Source organism: Convolutriloba macropyga, chromosome 12, assembly GCF_964194025.1.
Source record: "Convolutriloba macropyga chromosome 12, txConMacr16.3, whole genome shotgun sequence".
NCBI classification, from domain to species: domain Eukaryota; kingdom Metazoa; phylum Xenacoelomorpha; order Acoela; family Convolutidae; genus Convolutriloba; species Convolutriloba macropyga.
The window spans coordinates 34,458,983-34,481,733 of NC_134479.1; the positions used below are offsets into that span (position 1 = coordinate 34,458,983).

Below are 22,751 nucleotides of genomic sequence, written 5' to 3' on the forward strand. Positions count from 1 at the left end.
TTTGTCTCCTGACTTTTCACAGAAATTATTAATTTTTTTGAAAAAAAGTTTGCAAATTATTATGGTATTAACAATCCTGCTAGACTCATGTGCGAATTTGTGCAGACTTTTCGGAGTATTTAAGATAACTATCTGTTTTGGACTAGGACCCAAATCCTAAATTGCCCTGTTTACTTACACTTACTAATTTAATGGTCTTTTGGAGAAAAAAAAACGAAGAAAAAGTCATTAGTTGAAGATACTTGAGGAAACTTTAACTGCAAAACAATTTATCAGTATATGGATAGTTTTGGGTATAACAAAACTGATCGTATATTCTTCAGCATTAGAACATATATTTGTTCTTCTACTTTAAGTTATTCGTATGTTCTCGTATGTTCTATCTCGTATGTTCTTCTACTTTAATTTATTCTTTTTTTTCTAAATGGATTGGTATTATGAATTTATCAATTAACTATTTATATCTTTCGCATTATAGCCCCCACCCACAAAATTGAACCCCCCCCCCCATGGTTTGTTAGCGGTAACTGGTGGGCTATATACGTTGCATAACCTCGGAACGGGAAACTATAATGGGAAAAACCCACATTTATATTCAACTCTGGCCATTTTCGGGGGGGGGGGGGGCATTTTCTTTGGATTTGTGTTAGTGTAGATCGGTCTATTAGGAGCCTGATGTTAGCCTCCTATCTGATCATGAACTTTTTTAAAACAAAACTTGTTTAAATTCCAAAAACAACTAGTAGATATTGTAAGAGATATTCGTGTGAATATAGCCAATTTTCAAAGTCCTGATTTGAAGCACGTTGTGCGTACGTGAAGTCATCGTGCATCACCAATAGCATTTGGAATTGAGAGCTAGATTCAATTTAATCATAGACAAATAGATAAATAGGGAAAACACAAACACATGCCTTTGCAACTAACTATTTACCAATACATTAAAAATTACAATAAGTTGTTCTGATTTTCTTTTCTTTCGAAATTTACTCCGCTCCTTCGCCTTCTTCAGTTTTGGGTCGTTTTTTCCATATTTCCGTAATGGGTATTTTGTCCGGAATCAATTTCGTTCACACATTATCGATTAAAAGAAAAAGTAAAACGCCGATAAATAGTAAAAATAACAAACATAGAATGACTCCTGAAATGATAGATAGAGTGCAAGACATCGGACATAACCACTCGAATCGAGCTGACTTTTGTAAATTTTGTAACAAAGATACGAAATTGCAGCTTGTAAACTAATAATAATTTGTGCACTACCAATAAGCGCATCAGATAATTATGTTTCTGAAAATCAAGAACAACTTGCAATTCTTTTGGTTTTTTAACTAGATTTGTCCGATTTTTTTGAGGGGTGGGTTCCAAAAATGGTGTCAAAAGCTCAACTTAACTCGTTTGAGGATGAAAATATAAAGACCATATTCGGTGGATGAAGGGTATTAAACTGAGGGATAGGGTTTAATTTTTTTGATGATAAAATATCTGGAAAAATCATACTTTATACAGATATTTAGTTTAAAGAATTCCCATTTAAAGAATTTTTGTTTTGGTCAGATCATAGATGATTATTCCAAAAAAGCTCTATTGTCTGTTCACAGATCTGGTCAAATTTTGACCCAGGACTAGTAACAGTCTTGAAAATGATGTAAACTGGTGTTTGATGGCGGTAGTTTTAGTTCGAAATGACCTCGTATGAGATAAGTTTCAAACACACGAAGATTACACAAAAAAATTGTTTGGATCAAACGTTTTTTGTCAATGTAAAAAAATCCAGCACTAACAGCACTAACTAAAATAACAGCACTAAAATATTTATCTAACAAAAATAAAACCATTAAACATTTCGCAAAAGTTGTCCAACTGATTAAGAAAAATACGACATTTTACAATTGTGAAAAGTCTATATGACAAAATTAGTTTGTCAATCTATAACTATGGATAGTCTATTAAAGTTTGCGCTTAAAAACTAAATGGAAAATTTGTTGCACATACTGCATACAGATATACACTACAAAAATATGGAAGGTTTAATCGGGAATGTGTTTGTGGAAATAAACAATTATGCCAAATTAGTCTTTTGAGGAAGCATGAATAGTTGATATGGGGCGCTAGCAAGCTGACAATAAACTAACTGACGCGTTTTTGTTGTGTTCGATTCTGACAATATGGTAAGATAATTGGTAACAAAATTAAAAGCCAAAACTATATACCAAATTTAATTTGTACTTTTTTCGCCACCATATACTGAAAGTTAACTCCACAGGACATTTCAGAAGCGAATTTGGCGTCTTAGCGATATTTGAGAAAGCGTCAGTTTATCTTACGAACCCATAAGAAGAAAGGGGCAATCAATATATCTATGAAAAGCATAATAGTTATAATGGTAAAAACAGCATGCGTTATTTTAAACAAGGCGTCGCTTTTTTGCATCTTGCGTTCAAAAATGTTCTCAATATAGAACTCAAAATAAAATAAAAACTAGAGATGTCATATTATTTAGCTGGATCAATTATATCACTAAAAGATTAGAGGTCTTGGGCTTACAAAATATTCTTTGTCGACTACATAATCTAGACTCTCATTTCTCTGTAAGTATAATCAGCTTACCCTTATTAGCATAAAAATGCAAAGAAAACCCCGACGAATTCTCTCATTTTTATTTTAAAAAGGTTCAAAATCCAGCACACAAAAAAGGAAAAGTGTACCACCATTTGACACAAAATAATGTTACACGTGATCCAGTTGTTAACGATTTTAGAAGATTAAAATTAAAAAAAAACCTATATGTACTTTCAACTGCAAAATAAGTCAAACCCGTTTTTCTGCTCTCAAAAAATTCCCTATTACGAGAAGCCGAGGTATTTTGAGATCTATAGAGAAACATACGTTCCATGCAATTTGGTAAGAAATTGTGAAAAACAAGACAATCAATTGCGAGACATTTGTATCTTGCCCGGGTCGAGGTTTGGCGGTTAATTTATGTGAGAAATGCGGTAAAATACGGTGAAAATAAATAATTTTCACCAAGTATTTGGAAAAACGTTGGAAAACAAATGCGGTGAATTTTTGTAAGAATTGCGGTGAATTTAGCGGTGATTTTTTGTAAGAAATGCGTTGAAATGCGGTGAATTATTTTGTTCAGCATATTACCACATTTCTGAAATTACTTTGCCACAAAAGTCGATGCTGTGAAATTTTGTAAGAAATGCGGTGAATTTTTGTAGGAAATTCGGTGAAATGCGTTATTCACCGTAATTACCGCATTTCATACAAAATTTCACAGCATTCGCCGCATTTCTTACAAAAAATTACCCAAAAACCTCGACCCAGGTAACGTATTTCTCATCCACAAACCAACAATTTGACTGACCCGATAACGAAACAGGACAAAAACAAAAAAAATTTAATTTTTGCTAGTCTTCTATGCAATATTTTCATAATAATTAAATTAAAACCTTAAACAGCATCAGTTGTGTACACTCATTCAATAATAAGGAAACTCGAATATATAGAAGTTAATTCGTTACCTTGTAATTGGTTATGAGTTGAACGATTTATGTAATTGCTTTGGTAAACTGATCGAATGTTCAGTTGTTATAGTTCAATATCAAGTGTCACGAATCGCTGAAGCAAGAAATTGCCCGCCTTGATTACAAAGTAAATAATTGTTTCCTCTTCTTCGATTTACATTGCGAAATAAAAATACTGGATTATATTTGGTTGAAGATGACCTAATTTCATGAGTTAAATTTAACTGACTCATTGACGTAATCATTTATTATCATAATTTTTTTTAATTTTTGACGTCAATTGTTTCAGTTTTGAGATTTTTTAAAAAAATATATTGCAATGTGTTTGTGTACACACCAAAACAAGCATTAAGAAGCAAAACGTTCATTTTGCAGTTTTTATTGTTTTTATTGTGCAAAACGTTCATTTTATTCAGCAGTTTTTATTGTTTTAATTTGCAGTTTGTCTCTAATTAATTATGTGCGGGCCTGTTATGCAATTTGTTGTACTCGATTACTTTTTCACAAGTCAATCGAGTAGCAAATGCTTTCCAAACAAATTAGCAAAGGCAATTGCGTTGCGTTTGCTCATTAACTTTCGGTTCTTTGACTTCGCAATTTGCAAAACTAGTGTTCGTGGTGCCAATGGCTCAATACCAAATTGAGCTGGCTTAATTGAAAAGCGATTGACTAATGTTAAATTAGAACTGAATTGTAGCAGTGCAACCTGAAGAAAGAAATCAAGATTAAGGTAAAACCGAGTTTAAAAGGAAGTAACATTAATTCTCAAGTTAATCATATATAAGGAAGTGCTCAAGAAATGTTTACAAGCGTGATCAGACAGTGTCCTGTCTAGGATATGAACAGACATTAGAATATGTATGAAGAACCGAAATAAATAACTAAATGGAAGCACCTGTCCTTCAAATGATGAACATGAACTAGAATACGGTAATGGATATTCTGAGGGTAATATCCATCCCGTATGACATTTCTCCTTGTCGGAGAAAAAAAATAATAAATAAAATCAGAAAATTAGTACTTTTTCACCGGTTATATACGTAGTAAAATATTGAATAATAAAATAGATATAAAGCTCAAAGAGTTTTTGAGTTTAATTCGATTCAGATTGTAAAACTGTCATTTCTCTAGGTAGATTTGGGTTAGGATCCACGGACCATCTCTCATTAGGGTTTGGTGGTGAAACTTCCCCAATGAATGTAGAATCTGAGATAGGTATCTCAGCTGAATAACCTTCAGTGTGCTGTCTATTTTCTACGATTGATGACGATGATGTTGGCTTTTTCTGCTTCTTTAGCAAACGTTTGCTCCTTTTGATCGACGATGTGTCAGAATCTGACGTATCACTCATTGTAATTTTCCGTTTCTCTTTTTGCAAGACGGGTGTTAGTTGTCTTGGTGTAGTCGATTGCGGTGCAGATGGTCCAGCTTGAATCGGTTTTGTAGGGGGTGCAGCAAGTGGTATAGGTTTACTGAAATGGAGAATTTGGGTTAAATCCAGTCTATTAAAAAAAGCATCGTCGAGTTTTGGATTACGTTTAGGAATGCGCATTCTGAGTGCGCGTGCCACGTTACTCGAGGTCGATATACATGATCGTTCTGACGAAATTACAACAAAATCATCCGGCTGTCTTTTGTTTCGCTTGATCTTTTTGCTACTCAAATTTTTTCGGGTTAGATCGTTTCGATGATTTAAAACTTTCACCTCGAGTGTTTTCTCGTGAATTATCTTAGGCCTTCTTTCTATGTACTGTCCCAACTCTGTGTCTCGTTCGTTTCGAGTTCCGAATTTTGCAATATCGGAACTTCTAACTCGAATTTCCTGTCAATTCCGTTCTTTCATAATAACCGTTGTTGGGGTTACTTTACCAACTGTGCTATCTGGCGAAAGAACTTCATAGATCTCGTCCAAGTTCTTTTTCTGCCTTTGACTGGCGTGAATATGTTGTCCGATCTTTACTTAACGCTGCGTTCGCTCCGCGGAATTGGTCTTGCGATGCCTTCCGACCACATGAGCCGCAATTCGCCGTCTTTCATTTTTTCTTGTTCTTTGTGAGCTCGGGTAATTGCTGCGCAAATCACTTTCGCTATTTCTGTGTCAGAACACAAGGCCGTGTCCGCCCATTGTTCTTCTTTCAAGTATGGCCTGCCCGGAATTGTATCTTCATCTAAATAATGTTTAATTATTTTGTTATAGTTTAAGCTTTTGTTATTTGATTTCGTCGTGATATTTGAACTTGGTTTGTTACATTTTCTACCAAAATGTGCTTCAAATGGTGTATTGTCTTTTGTTTTTTGCTTGGATATTCTTAAGCGTTGTATGATTGCACATAGTGATGTTTCTAGGTTAAAATTTTTATTTAAATGTGTTTTCGTACATGATAATTGAAGTTTAATAGTTTGGATAAGACGTTCTACTAAATCTATAGCTGTATGATCATTTGCAGGTACATATATTGGTGTAATATCGTTTTCTGTACAAAACTTTTTGTACTGTTTCAAACTTTTTGCCCGTAGAGCATCTAGCTTGATCTAATCTAATAGTTCTGGGTACTCCATGATTATATATATATATATATATATATATATATATATATATAGTTATTTAGAAATTTAATTAAATTTTTGCCAGATGCGTTATTTACTATTTCTGCCGTAGGGTATTTTGAGTATTTATCAACGCTTGTAATGAAATTTTGTTCTACTTTTCGTTATTAATCGGCCCATCAAAATCTATTTGGGTTTCGTCATTCGGTTCAATAAATTTTGGCAAAGGTGACCATTTGCAATGCGGAATCAATAATTTTAAATTTTTACCAATTTCAGTGCAGGCTTTGCACTCGCTTGCTTTTGCCAATATATCCCGGTGGATATATGGCCACCAAACGTTCAGTGCTAGAGACAACATAGCAAAATTCCCTGGGTGTGTAGGTTGGATGTCTTCTAGCACAGCGTCTTTGATTTCTTTGGGAATAGCAATTCGTTTGTCGATGCATATGCAACCATGCTTAACGCTGAGATCCCGCCAGTAGGAGAAGATGTAGTGACTGATTTCTTTTAGCCTGTCTGGTTCGTCTCTGAGAACACAATCGCGAACTTCTTTTAGTATTGCGTCTTTGTACTGAAAACTTTGTAGAGGGTGTCCGTGAAGCGTATATCTTCCGCTGTATCTGCAACACTGGTAAAAGGGGTTGTTGCAGTGTTCGATGAAGTATTCGTGGAAGGTGTAGATGAAAAAATGTCCGAGAAAGTTACTCGGGCCTTTGTTGGAGTTGATTTATTGGTCATTGTTCGTGGCATTTTAGAAGTTGAATTAACTGAAGTATTCTAATGCGAATTGATTCTGAGTGGATTTTAGGCAAAAAGCGAGGTAGTGTTTGGTGGGACGTATTTATACTCAGGATTTGTGTTTTCGCACTTAATTTGAAGAATTTCTGTTGATTACTTGGTTTAATGTCAATAATGGGCTTGATTGGGTATAATTGTTCACATTGTTCACATTTTTTATTGTCTGAATTTTGCAGCTTATTTGCAACAATTTTGTTAATGGAATGTGATTTATGCAGTGATGGTTTATTTGATACAAATTGTAGTTTTAAAATTTTAGAGGGCATTTGCGATGCGAATGGTATATTTAAATGTGGATTAACAGTTGAATTCTGATGTGTTAATTGCGGAGCAGGTGGTAGTAATCTTTTACAATGTAGCAATTTTAATGCAACTGGTTTAATTTGAACTTGCGAATGCTTTTGTATTAACGTAGGTTTTTGCGGCGCGATTAGCCGATCTGAAGAATATGATGGTGAATGTGACTTTATTATGCTATTAAATTTTTGTATAGTGTTTTTCTTTTTCTAATTAAGTGTTTAACTGAGTCGCGAATTTTAAATATTGTTGCTACTAAGAAATTTTCGTCACAAGTAGAGACTTTTTTAGTGTTTGCAAATGGATGTCTAGATATATAATCGACAAGGCCCATTTTCGCTCCCGGCATATGCTCAATTGTGAAATTATATGGAGTGAACGGTCAATCCATCTAGAAAATTGACTAATGTAGGAATTGTTTGATCTGTTTTCTTTTAGTATGGATAATAGTGCACGATGATCTGTTAAGACATTGAAGTTCTTCCCATACAAATAGTATATAAAACAACCGGTTGACCAAACTAATCCCTGTAACTCCAACTCATTAACGCAATAACGTTCTTCTGTGGAGTTTAGAAATCGCGACGCAAATGTTATAGGTTTTCATCCGACGGGGGTATTCTGCTCAAGTGCAGCTCTCAAGCCGGAACGCGAAGCAGCACATTTCACTCGGACGTCTAATTCAGGATGATAGTGGCTGTTCTCAGTACTTGCGGCAATTTTGTCTTTTATTAAATTGAAATGTTTGGTGTGTTCCTCAGTCCAAATAGACTTCGTAAATTTTCTAAGAAGCGGTCTAAGTGGTGGCAAAATTTTGCTAGATGTGGCATGAATTTACCAATATAGTGTACTGACCCAAGAAAGTATCGCAAACGTTTTAATGTTGATTGTCGTGGTATTGCTAATATAGCTGCAGTTTTATTTTCAAGTGGTGATATGCCAGTTTGGGTAAATTTGTACCCAAGAGATTCAATTTCTGCTTTTGCAAAGTGACATTTTTGAAGATTAATTCTCAAATTATCATCGTCTAGACTTTTGAGGCATTTTGTGACATAGGTCATATGATCAGATTCAGACCCCCTGCTAACAATTAAAATATCATCTAAGAAGCAATAGGTGTTTTATAGACCTTAAAGTGTATAATCCATGGCTTTTTAGAAATCTACCGGCATGTCAGTGAGGCCGTAGAATCCTGTTTTGAATCTATTAGTGCCAGTGGATTCTCCAGAAATGATATTGAAGTTACAATGTTTTGCTGTATCTTTGTGTAATTGTAATTGACTATAAGCATATTTGAGATTTATTGTTGAAAAAAATACTAGTTGACCGTTTTGAGTGTTTTTGAAGTGTTGTGAGATTGAATCTATTATTTTGTCTATGTTGGGCATTTGATATTTGTTTTTGTGTATTGCTTTAATTAACACTTTAGAGTCTAATTCTAATTTTATAGATTGATCTTTCTTCACTGTAATAACGATTGGTGGTATGAAATGTTCGTCCGAACAACTAGACATTTTTTCGATGTGACCTTCAGTCTGTAAACGATCTAATTCCGCCATGACCCTAGGTTTTTTATTTACTGGAACGCGTCAACCTTTTTGATGCTTTGCTGTAAACTTTTGATGGAACTTGGATTTCTCTATATGTGTCTTTGGAAGGCCAATTCTTGAAACCAAATGGGGAAATTGTGCTGCAATTGTGTCTTTAACTTTATATGTAGAATTATTAATATTATTAACACGTTTACCGCTTTCTACTTGTTGTTGGACAACTGCGAGGCCAAGACTGTTGAAGAGGTCTCTTCCGATGATGATCTTATGTCTGTCTTCCACAACTGCTAGATGAGCGTCATCGCAAGTCCAGTCATTGTATGTCACCAATGTTGCGAGTTGACCAAGCACTTTAATTGGCTCATTTGAAAAAGTTTTCAAGTCTTTGTTTTGTTTTGTAGTGACCTATTTTGCAGATGGTGTATTTCGTAGTATTCTGTTTGCCAGCGTTTTGGTGAACTTCACTACACTTCCAGAATCAATCATTGCATTTGCTTGTACTTTTCCAAACTGTGTTTTAGCTTTTAAAGGTTCCAAATGGTTTCCCGAATCACAAGAGATGGCAGCTACATAACCATCTGAATCGCTATCATAGTTGGAGTCATAGACATGATCATAGAGTTGTTGATAGCTCATGATATAATTGACTGACTCTTCGTCATCACTTTTTTCAGTAGATTTGTTGATTTGATTAACATTCGTTTGCGGAGAATTAGATGATTGTTCTTAAGGTTTTTTCGGTTTTCTGCATTTCTTTGCAAAATGTCCGGTTATACCACAATTATTGCACTTTTTTCTATTTGCGGGGCAAATTGGACTGTGGTTGTGACTCCATCGTTGGCCACAATTGCCACAAATGCTAGTATACTGGTAGTTTTGCTGGACAGTTGGGTACCGAGTGAAGTCCTTACGTGTTGGTTGGTATTTCGCGTTGCGATGCGGGTTTAGAAATTGTTGACAGCATTAACCGAGTTTGCGGCTATATTCAAATTTTGATTTGTTTTCTGCTGTTTTTGTGCCCCCATTTCCATTTGTATTGAGACCTCGAGAGTCTTTGTACGTGAAACGGTTTTTTTCAACAATTATTTTTGAGTATCAAAGTCCATCATGTTAAGTACAAATGCGTCTCTGATGAGAGTAGTTTCCTCATCCCAAAGACTGCAGTTTTCCGCCTGTTGGATTGAGCGACCGTAAAAACATTCAACGGATTGGCCTTTTTGTTGCTTAGATGAGAAGAATACGAAACGATCATACGTGATATTCCCAACTTTAGTGACGGAATCATCCATCACCTGCCAAAGTTTCTTGAATGGTTCTTTCTCGATTTGAAAGTATGTGTGTTTGATTTTAAAGATTCCGACGCTTAAGTAAAGTAGTGATGCATATTTCTGCTCGCAAATTCCCCAAGGTTTATCCCCTAACAAAATGCCAATTTCATCGATCTTTTTACTTCAGTTTTGCCAATTTACTTTTAGTTGCTGATTGCGAACTTTTCGGTCCCTTTCTGTTGCTTGTAAATGGTTCTCCGCAGACTCCTCGTATGTCGGTTCGGGCGGGTATGTTACTGTAGAAGGTGGTCCATTCAACGGGAGTTCAAGTTGAATCCCTTCTTTCGCCAACAATGCCAACTTCCATTGTTGCGTCCATTTGTCCCACGAAAGTGGTGGAGTGACGGTTGGTTTCTCTCAGAATGCGTCAACGTGAAGGGGCGTCTTTCTCGACTCAGCTGCTGACAGCGCCATGTTGTACTCGATTACTTTTGCACAAGTCAATCGAGTAGCAAATGCTTTCCAAACAAATTAGCGAAGACAGTTGCGTTGCGTTTGCTTATTAACTTTCGGTTCTTTGACTTCTCAGTTTGCGAAACTAGTTTTCGCCGCGCGAATTGCTCAACACCAAATTGAGCAGGCCTAAATGAAAACCGATTGACTAATGTTAAATTGGAACTGAATTGTAGAAGTGACACAATTGTAAATTGTGAACTGAATTGTAAATTGGAGAATGAAATTAAGATTAAGGTAAAACCGAGATTTAAAGGTAGTAACATTATTTCACAAGTTAATCACATATAAGGAAGTGCTCAAGAAATGTTTACATGCGTGATCAGACAGTTTCCTGTCTAGGATTTGAACAGACATTAGAATACGTATGAAGAACTGAAATAAATAACTAAATGGAAGCACCTGTCCTTCAAATGATGAACATGAACTAGAATACGATAATGGACATTCTGAGGGTAATATCCACCCCGCTTGACACAATTATTTACAAACTAGATTTTCTCTCATTTATACCTGACTCGTTAGTAACAAATATCGTGAAAAAAAATGAAATATTCGTTTCGAGTAAATAACTTTCTCGAGCACAAAACTTCAGTTTTGTGCAGTAAAAAAAATGTAATTTGTTTTCTGAAAATTAGCATTTGTGTCTACTTGAACAACTGTTGCATTAAATAAATTTGCCTACGAAGACGGGAAATGGGACATTATCGCCTCCTTAGACTTTTAAGATAGGTAGAGCGAAATAATGTCAACTGAGGGTCTCCCAGTTTTGCGAAAAAAGTTCAAGAACCAACACTATTTAGAAACTCTTGCATAAAAACGGGAAACGCAATATTTGACTCCATTCAACTATGTCACCACTGATTAATCAAAGTTTTTTCTCTTGAAGTCTATAATTCTTGTCTCCAGAAAAGTGTATCAATGTTAGCCTTCTTTATCCTGTGTTAAGAGTACATTTTTAATTTTATCGATTTGAATTCCATATGAAATAGGTGAAAAAACTAAGGAATTTGTGAGAAAAAGTTGCTTTCTTTTTCGTAAAATAGGTACAAAAATGTTTCAGATACTGCCAAATTTTCGTATTACATTTGTAAAGTGGCCAATTAAAAAGAAATGTTGAATAAAGTAATAAAATGAGAGAGCGACAGTGTTAATTTGATAAACTTCTACTTTATAGAAACAACAATGGCAGCACATCTTTTTACATTGTTGCTCGTCACTCAAACAAACAACCACAAAAAGAGCTTTTAAGATTGTAGAACCAATTAAATGAGCATCAGTTAGAAAGTGGGGCTAATAAGGAAAGTGTCACAAGAAATCCGAATGGTTTAAATTTTGATTACTCTATGTCAAAAAGTAATCTTTATTCGGGGGCATTTTTTACAGGAAATAATCGTCTAAGCATCTAAGCCGATTTGTTTACTGACCGAAAAGAGAGACTAGTTCAATTTGATCTAAATTTTAGCGAAATGACGCGAAATGGTTAATGTATCAATCTTTTGTATGGAAAAACACTTCCTAAATTAAAGGTAAAATAATTGGGGTTAAATAAGTAATTACGTAATACATCTGAGACCCGTTTCCTCAATATTTGCTTATTTCTATGGCAAAAAAGGGTACCAAGTGGAGAAAAACAACTCAAAAGTAACCCAAAAAATAAAATAACCAAAATGGCCTCTAAGAATAATGCTGCTGTTGTGCTGCGTTGAAAATATTTCAACACACATACACACACACATCTATATATATATATATATATATATATATATATATATATATATATATATATAAAATGTTTCTAAAAATTAGCCATAATTTTTCAAGCGTAAAATATGCCAAATTTTGGCACAATGATGATCGTTTCAAATATTTGATGGCAAGGGTGAGGTGTGTGACCCAAGCCAGCTCTGACCAGACTGACTTGCGTCGCTCACAGAGAGTACCAGGCAAACCAGGCCAAAATCAGCTATAATCAGACCAACTAGAGTAAAGCACGGGATGTATTAAACACACGTACTGGTGGTGACAGACTCACTCAGCTCGCGCACTGCGGGTATGCAATCTGACAATTTTAATCGTCCATGTATCAGTAACCATTTAAAAAAATTTAATTTTGTAAGAATAGAAGACGTCAATTGGTGTATATGGTTTCGGAGAAATTCAGCAAATTTGCTAAATCCTACTAAAGAACTAAAGAAAAGTTCCGATGGGAAATTACGCAAACTCTGTCTTTAGCGTGGTATTTCATTTTGAATTTTGAGTTTGAATTTCTCCTGTATACTTATATAGCACGAAGAAGTTGTGGAAACAGCAGAATCCACTATTAAAATTAGATAAATCCAAAGCTTCATCAGGAGTGGACGCTTACAAATACTAACGTATCTTAATTAACCCCAGAATAATTTTTGAAGGCAAGCTTTTCGGCGTGTCGTTTTTTATGATCAAGCTATATTGAAGTTCAGTGACCAGTTTTTCAATCTTTTATTCAGGAAATGGTTCTTTTAAGCTCAGGTAGTATTTTTTGATTCAGTAAAAAAAATTACCAAAAATCTGCCGCGATACCCTAGAGATGGCCGAGTTGAATTTCTTTTTGAGGTTTTTGTTTGCGTAATGCGAGTGGTTTTCGAGCGAGTATTTTGATTTGCGGTCAAAATCTACTTCTTCATTTCATTTGAATGTAACCCAAAGTAAGATTTAAGGCTGAACGACGGCAGATGTTTTATGGATAGGTCACTAATAGTTAAAAATTTTAACTCGAAAAAGGTTTCAAAGACGGAGTCACTTAATTTCTTTCTAACGACAATTCTCTAAAGTTGCTTCTGTAACTGTTCGTTTTTTGCAGCTTTTTTAACGTTGTTCCACCAACAATAAGACTTCATTACTCAAAAATTGGAAGTATCGTAGTTCTGTAGAACATCATGCTGGTGTTGCTACTGCAAGTTTTCCTTAGCTTTGCAATTATTCCGATCAACTTCTTTAATTTCAAACAAATGGATTCCACATGTGCTTTGAAAATTAGATTCACGTCTAGAATTACTCTTAGATATTTGTATGTAATCCACTTCTGAACTGCAGCTGCACAATTTTGATAGTTTGTATTTGCCTTAGTCTCAAAAAAAATTCATTGAAATTGTTTTTGACTCGTTTAAATTCATTTTTTTGTTCTAGGCAATGTGAAACGGAATGAATATCAGTTTTATTTCTTCAGAAGTTAGTCTTCTTTTGAAAAGGAGGCTAGTGTCGTCAGCAAAAAAAGTATAGTATAAATAATAGAGGAACCACAACAGAGCCTTGAAAAACTCCAATTTTTATTATTAGCTCATTCTTTTTTCTATTTTTCCATATAACGCACTGTGTTCTTGATTTGAGATATGAAGAAAGCCAGCTTAAAACCCGACCACTAAATCCAAAGTTTTCTAATTTTTTCAACAGCAACGAGTGATTTTCAGTGACGAATGCCTTTTTCAAATCTAGTTAGACAGTTGTTCTATAGTTCGCTTTTTCTTTGTGCAATTTTATGTTTTTTACTACATTTACGAGTGCATCAACTGTTGACATCTGACTGTGGAAACGAAACTGATTTTGACCAATAATTTTGAATTTCTCAATGTAGTTAACAATTTTGATTTTCACAATTTTTGCAATGACGGCAAAATTGACATTTTTCGTTAGTTATTGACATCAGTTTTTGATCCCGTTTTAAAATACGGTCAGATAATTGCTCGTTTCAGACTAATTGAGAATACTCCGCTCAAAAAAGATTCGTTGATATAATTAACCTAAAATGGCGCTAAAAATTTGTCAAAACTCTTAATAAAAGTGTTAATGATCAGATCCAGACCATGCGAAGTAGGATTCAATAGGCTTGATATCTGTGAGAACATTCCTTCCACATTTTTTTTCATATAGCATCATAGATTTGTTCTTCAGTATAATGAGATGTTGGCAAACCTTTTTGAGGTAATCTAATAACTATTTCTTCTGCAACAATTTTAAAGCGTTCATTGAACTAGTCAGCTATGGTACTGGGATCATCAGTTCTACTATTATTGAAAACAATTTTGGAACTCACATGGCTTCTGCTGTTCCTGCCTATCTTTTTGTTTTTGATTTTGTACATTTTCCTTGAGCCCCTACTACAGTTTTTACTATTGTTTTTTATGTAGATTTTTTTTGCGTTGTTCATGATTTGAGTGCACTTGCTCTTCAGTTGAAGACATCTATTTTTATCGTTGTTATTTTTTTCTCAACAGTTTTGTTCTTGTATTGTTTCTTTTCGCAGAAAGATTATATAATCGATTTTTGACCCATTGTTTCCTGTTTTCGTTTTGTTTGACTTCAACCAAAGGCTGGTATTTGTCGACTACAAAATTAAACAATCACAAAATGCGTTGCAAGTTTGATCAGTATTGTTGTTCTGAAATATTTTTAAGTTGTTTTCCAGTTCCTTTTGCATTTTTCAAATAGTGTTTTGTTGTTGAAAACAGGAATAGTATGACGTTTATACGCTTTTATCTTGGATTATATCATATTTTTTGTCAGACAAGAAACTACGGATAATGATCTGTAATGTCATAATTGATAGATTTTATTATGCATTGACTTTTATCGATATTTGTCAGAAATAAATCGATGGATTTTTTGTTATTGACAATTCTCTAGCTAAACCCGAATTCATTGGGTTCCTACCATTACGAGAGATAACATCTTCAAATGAATTTTTTAAAGGATTTAAAGATAGTTGATCTATATTGAAAACTCCATATACTATAATTGTTGGTTCACACCCAGCAGAGTCTCACGATAGCTGTCAATTTCAGTCAAGAACTGGTTTTTATCAAATCTTGAGGGAACAAAGCATTTAATCAAATTATAGTTTTCGTCATTTTTACTTATTTTTATACCCAGGCTCTCATAATAATTCCTTGCAAAGCTTTCTAAGAAAAAATATCCTTCTTGCAAAACATGGCTACTCCTCCGCCAATTTCAGCCCGATTTTCAGCAATTAATTTCTGATAACCTGATAAATTGTGGTGTTCTTCATGAGAACCTTCCGGTATCCAATTTTCAACAGAGCAAATCAAAACTGGTAGGGACTCAAATGTTTGCAAAAAGCTTTTGGTTACTCAAGGTTTTTGTTTAGAGACCAGATATTCAGAAAGAAGACTGACAATGATAGTTTTTTAAGCATAAATTCTGTTTTGTTGAAATGAAACACCGCAGATATTCTGTTTTTTGTTCATAGGTAAGTCACTTCCACTGTTTGTTGCGTCCATATCAAGTGAAAAGTTATAGGTTCTTTTGTTATTCAAGGATGAGGTACCATTATTTTGTTTAGTTCGCAAAACCTTTTGTTGTCTTCTTTGATAATCCGAGATTGATAACTGGTTGATATCTTTCACCATTAAAAGCCAATAAGTGAGATTTCTTAATTTTGTATTGAATGTCCAGTTCTCGAGCTTCTTTTTCAATGATAACATCCTTTTTCGACAGTCGCTCATGAACAAAAATATTATTCCCCATTGAATTTCCCAGACCTCTTAACTATGAAGCACGTTTCAGAATTATGTCTCTTTGTTGCAAATGAAAAGAATGAACAATAACAGGCGCAAATTTTCCATTTTTAGTGAGTTGGCAATCGACAAATTGGCGTGATTCAAATTAACCAGTAATTTATTGTTAACCAACCGTTAAATTAGTGCAAGAACATAACCATCAGCTGGGATATCAATGTTAGTAAAACATAAAAAAGGGTCTGTTTTGATTATAATCTACTGCTGTTGATTGTTTTTCTAACTGATTGGTTTTATTTTCATCTACAAGAATTGTGAAGTGCTTCATAAAACAATAACTTCTTTGTATATTTTGAATTGTTTTAAAAAGGGATGTCTTGAAAAAAATGTGGAAAAGTTGGGAGCATTATCTTGGGTTATGGACTTTCGCAAGCGGAATAAAAAGCGTTTTTAACTAAATAAGAGAATTAATTTCTCAAAAATGAGAGAATAACAAAATGATATTTTACAGTAGAATTTAGAGATTTACAGGATAGATCTGATTGTTAGATCAAGATGGTGATTTGAATTTGGGGATAAAAAAGGACTCAAAAATCAGCTGTATATATACCCATTATCAGTGTGAAAAAGTCAAGATACAAAACTAATATTAGCACCGTGATTTATAGTGGGGGTCGCAAAGGTTACCCAATATGGTTTGCTTCTGCAAATCAGTCGCAAAGGGAACCATAAATGGAATGCATTTGCACTTTTCTAAGAATTCATTCACACTTCCGGAGATATCATCATCATTTAATACAAGCTGGGAAGATTTTACATCAATTAATCTAACTCTAATAATAGTTATCTAGATTCACTAATTTGAACCGAATATTGATTCTAAGCACCTTTTCTTGACGATTCATTTTTATAATTTCTTTGATCGAAGTCATATTGCTTGTCTTTCTAATCTTGTAAGTCAAACTTTCTTTCTAATTCTCACTAAGTTTAAGACTATAGTTTGATCGATATTCTAACACCCCCACTCAGACTTGAGCTGATTGCGTAGAGTCTGTTCCCATCAAAACTGCTCTGAATGTTTCCACTTTCGAAACGGGAAAGGACTTTGTGAAGATGTCCGCTGCCATTTTGTCTGTAGGGACGTAATGAATTGAAATAGTCCCATCCTCCGTCTTGTCCAGGATGAAGTGAAACTTTGTTTCGATGTGCTTGCTCCTTTTGTGCATGACTGGGTTTTGGCAGAGTCTGATACAACTTTGGTTGTCTTCTCCAATTGCTATTGGACGTTTCTGTTGGATGCCAAAATCCTCTAGAAGTTGTTTCAGGTAGAGTGCTTCCTGAACTGCTGCTGCCATGCCCTGATATTCTGCTTCTGATGAAGAAAGAGCAACTTTGGCCTGCTTCTTGACACCCCAGCTGAGTGCTGCGCCACGTCCGTTGAGCTTGAAGTAATAGCGCGTTGTTGATTTTCTGTCGTTCACGTCTCCAGACCAGTCTGCATCACTTTCCCCCACTAAATCATCACTAGCATTTTTTGTGTAAGTAAGTTTTAAACCTTTTGAACCTTGAAGATATCGCAGAAGTCGTTTTCCGCACATCCAGTGTTGATTGGTAGGTGCATTCATGTGTCTAGACAGAATGTTGACTGTGAACATGATGTCTGGCCTCGTCTGTTTGGCCAGATATAGAATTGATCCAACCAAGCTTCTGTAGATCCTCTGGTCCACTTCTTCGTCTCCGTTCTGTGCTGTCTGAAATTTCAAATTCAAATCAGCTCGAGTTCTTGAGGGTTTGCATTGATCCATTTGAAACAGCTCAAGCATTGTTTTTATGTAGCGTTCTTGGTCAACTGTGACTTTGCCCTCTTCTCGTCTGATTCTTAGACCCAGAAACCGGTGTTGTCTTCCTCTGTCTTCCATGTGAAAGGTTGCTTCTAGTGCCTTTTTGACATCAGAGACCACTGTCATACTTCTTGATGCTACTATGATGTCGTCAATCCAGACCAAGATGAAGGTGTGATCCTCTGCCTCTGATCTTGCGGACAAGCAGTGATCGTTCCTGCTTCTGGTGAGCCCCTGTCTCAGTAGGAAGTTTGCCAGCTCTTTGTTCCAGTTGTTAGCAGCCTGTTTCAAATCATAAGTTGATTTATTTAGTCGAAATACTAACTTCTCCTCATCAGATCCGCGTTTTACAAACTCCTGTGGCTGTTCCAGATACACTTCTTCCTCGATTGGTGAGTGCAGGAAAGCAGTCTTGACATCAAATTGGTGCATCACATGGCCCTGCTTCGCTGATAGCTGAAGTAGAATCCTGAATGTCTCTGGCTTGCAGGTAGGCACAAAAATCTCAAAGTAGTCCAGTCCTTCCACTTTTTTGAAGCCTCTCGCCACATAGCGCGCTTTTTATTTGTCCACTTGACCACTGGGTCCCAATTTCACTTTGTAGACCCATTTGCCCGGTATGACGTCCCTGTCTGTGGGTGGTCTCACTAGGTTCCAAGTCTCGTTGTCTTGGAGTGCCTTGACCTCCTCCTTCATTGACCGGTGCCACTGGTCCCAATCGTCACCTTGCTTGGCTTCGTAGACTGTTTTGGGTTCCACATAGTCGCCCTCAGTCACAGCAAGATGGGTCCTGACTTCTCCAAAAAATTGCGGAACATTCCTTGCTCGTGTCCCTCGTCTGGGCTCTGCTATGTCCGCGTGTTCCAGTGCATCTTCATTGAAGCCAACTGTCTCTAACTGTGAGAAATCTTCTGTGTCACTGTCTTCCAGTGACTCTGAGTCTCTGTGACTCCCTCTTGTTGCAGTAGATCCTTCATCTTGTGCTGTTTCTCAACCTCTTAGGCCTCTTGTCTCAGTGTTGTTTCTTGAGTATTCACGCTCCCTGCGTCATGCCACTCCTCCTTTATTGCAGTAGATGTGTCCTGTCGTTCTCTGTTGTCGTCGTCTTGATGACCATCACCTGGGTGCCAGATTCCCAGTTCCGACCCATCATCTAGTAGGTCAGCCGTTTCTTTGTTGTCAGGGATTGAGCCCGCTTCAGACTCCTTGATGATCACATCTCGACCTGCCATCACCTTGCGTGTGTTGGGTATGTACACCAGGTATCCGTTTTCTCCTTCAGTGTAACCCACAAACTTTCCTTCCAGTGCCTTGGGTTCAAGTTTGCTGACTTCTCTGTCCCTCTTCCTCATAAAGACTGTGCAACCAAAAATAGATAATTTACTAACTGGAAGCTTAGGTTTTATACCTCTCATCAGCTCTGCTGGCATTTTTCTTCTCCTCGTCTCACAACCAAGTTTCTGATCCTTGCTGGGTGAAAAATTGCTGCTCCCCACATCATCTTGGGAAGTCCTGAGTCAATGAGCAAACATCTTGCCATCTCCAGCAGTGTCCTGTTGCACCTCTCAGCTAACCCATTCTGTTGTGGCGTCTCTGGTATGGTCTTCTCCTGTAGAATGCCTGCATCTAAGCAGTACGTCTTGAACTGCTCTGAGAGGAACTCCTTGCATTGTCTTGCCTCAGCTTCTTGGGCGTCCCCACACTGAGAACAAATTTCTTCAGCCTGGCCAATGCTTCACTCTTTGCCTTAAGCAATTCCACAAACACAAACTTCGTGTACTGGTCTGCAAAGACTATGCAGAACCGGAACCCTGACAGTGACTCTACTCTGAAAGGTCCCATCACGTCTGTGAACACCCTATCCAGCTTCTCTTCTGCTTGGGTCTCTGCCACTCTTGGTACTGGAGTCTTTGTGATCTTGGCCAATGCACACACATTGCATACATCATCGAGTTCCCCCACTGTCTCTGGTGTATTCCTGACCAGATCCGCTTGATTCAAATGACCCAATCGTCTGTGCCACTTCCTTGCACTGTCAAGTTTCACGCTGTTGGAACTCATCTTGAATTCTAGAACGCTGCAGGGCAAGTAAAACAAATTATTTTCTTGTGTCAGTTTTCCCCAAGTTCCCTTCTGGAGCTTCATGCAGCTGTTTCCTCTCTCGAAAGTGAAGCTATGTCCCCACTCCTTGCATCTTGAGACTGATAGGAGTTTTGAAGAATAGTTCGGCACACACAGAACATTTTTGAGTTCGCATTGGAATTCCCCTTTGTTTGAGGGTATGCTGATCCTCACACAAACTCTGCCCTCCACTCTGGAAGCCTCTCCGTTGGGATTTCTGACCACTGATTGAATGGGCACAAAATCCAGGAACGCATCGATGTTCGTCACTATGTGATCTGTACAACCACTGTCCACTAGCATGCCTGCTGTCTTCCACTGGGTAAGAGCTGCCCAGCTTTCCTCGTCTGGTGTAGCCAATGTTGGGCCCATTGCCATTGACTCATGTTTGCCTCCATCTCTTTGTCTCTTGAATGCCCTGTCTAGGTGACCCTTCTCACCACACTTGCTGCATTGTGCTGTCTCCTTCTTCCTGCAGTCCTTGGCAAAGTGTCCAGGGATCCCACACACAAAGCAGTTTCCTTTCTTGGGTCCCTTCTTGAAGTCACGCTTCACTGCCAGTGCCACTGAACCACTTTGTCCCTTGTGTCTCTGCACCGTGCTCTCATGAAATTTCTGCAGCCTTTTCCTCAACTCTGTGAAGTTCGTTGCCGGGTTGAAACTTTCCTGTATAACAAAACTTTCATACCTCATTGGCAGACCATTGAGGACCAAGGCGTTGAAACGGGTCTCTGAGACTGCTTCCCCTGCTTCTTGTAGCCTTGTGAGCAACTCCTGTCCTCTGATGAAGAAGCTGTCCAAATCCTCAGAATCCTCGAGCTGCAGTCGAGCAAGCTGTGCCACTAAAATCACCACTGTCGGCGTCTCCACACTCTGAAATCTCTCCTGCAAAAGCTTCCAAGCCTTTGCTCCATCTCCAATGCCATCATCTCGCACACAGTCATGTTTCATCAGCATGAGGGTTGTTGCATTTAGAGTCAGTGCCAGATGGCACCACATATTGTTCCGTTTTTCCTTGATATCTGCAACTTCCTTCTCATATGCTTCCTTCAGCACCTTGTGGTTCTTCTTCTCATCATTGGTTGCCCCATTGGCCAGTGACGCAGGCTCATTGGATTGCTCCTCTGTCCCCAGTAGTGATTTGTAGAGTCCCTTCGTCTGCATCATCGCCACAAATCTTGTGCTCCAGATTGGAAGTCCTGTGCCTTTCCTGTGTAGGTCAGCAGCTTCACTGTCTGTTGATCCATTGTAGTTTGAGCAGGCAAAACAGTTGTGAAAAAAAGGTACTAAGCAGAAAAGGATTATGACTGTCAACAACAAATTAGTTTTGTTTCGGAAATTAATTTTATGACTTAGAAAATTGCTGGGTTCATAACCTGTTGGGTTATGGACTTTCGCAAGCGGAATAAAAAGAGTTTTTAACTAAGTAAAAGAATTAATTTCTCAAAAATGAGAGAATAACAAAATGATATTTTACAGTAGAATTTAGAGATTTACAGGAGAGGTCTGATTATTAGATCAAGATAGTGATTTGAATTTGGGGATAAAAAAGGACTCAAAAATCAGCTGTATATATACCCATTATCAGTGTGAAAAAGTCAAGATACAAAACTAATCTTAGCACCGTGATTTATAGTGGGGGTCGCAAAGGTTACCCAATATGGTTTGCTTCTGCAAATCAGTCGCAAAGGGAACCATAAATGGAATGCATTTGCACTTTTCTAAGAATTCATTCACACTTCCGGAGATATCATCATCTTTTAATACATGCTGGGAAGATTTTACATCAATTAATCTAACTCTAATAAAAGTTATCTAGATTCACCAATTTGAACCGAATATTGATTCTAAGCACCTTTTCTTGACGATTCATTTTTATAATTTCTTTGATCGAAGTCATATTGCTTGTCTTTCTAATCTTGTAAGTCAAACTTTCTTTCTAATTCTCACTAAGTTTAAGACTATAGTTTGATCGATATTCTAAAACATTATACTTTTGAAGATTTTGCTGTACGAAACAATTGTAGATCACTTTCAGACACTTAAGGATTGCTCAGAGTTTACAAAGTAGAATGCAGCATGATTTTTTGCCAATAAATTTGGTTTCATGTTTTTTGCAACAAATTTTACTTAATTACCACGAAAAAATTAGAATAAAAACTGCAATAAAAAACACAGAAAATGCGTCAAAAACTGCAAAAAAAAAAGTTGCAATAAATGTCATGTGATTATCGCTGTTCGCAGTTGCTCACTAATTTAAAAATGGATTGTCTTGAAAAGAGGGTGGAAAAGGTGGGAGCATTAAACTTTTGATGCTTTTATTGTACGAAACAATTGTACATCACTTTCAGATACTTTAAGCTGGCTCAGAGTAACAAAAAGTAGAATAGCACGATTTTTTGCCGATAAATTTGGTTTCAGGCTTTTGCAACAAATGGTACTCATTTACCACAAAAAAGTTCGAATCAAAACTGCGAGGAAAAAAAAATTGCATCAAAACTGCAAAAACGTTGCAACAAAATGTCAAATGAATAACACTATTCGCAGTTGCTCAAAAGTTTATCAATAGTTTTATATTTATATATGAGAGAAAGACCAGGTATTACTATCTATGTCATTTAGTACTTTGAACATACAAAGAAAACTTAGTTGTAGTCTGATACCGCTAGAAAATTCAAGTGTTTTCTGTCACTTAAAAGTCGCGTTTCTATGGAAGTGTTATTTGAGAAAAAAGTCAATTCCCTTCCAGGCACCAAGAAAAAGGCGG

At 36.5% G+C, this 22,751-nt stretch overlaps 1 long non-coding RNA gene across 1 annotated transcript in view; it reads right to left on the reverse strand.

Annotated features, from left to right (window-relative positions):
* Positions 1-844: 844 nt before the first annotated feature.
* The window catches only part of LOC142351154 (uncharacterized), a 22,867-nt gene continuing 960 nt past the window's right edge, over positions 845-22,751 (reverse strand). The window contains exon 2 of the long non-coding RNA XR_012760946.1: positions 845-1,290. This is a non-coding gene — a long non-coding RNA (uncharacterized LOC142351154). The remainder of the gene's footprint in view (positions 1,291-22,751) is intronic.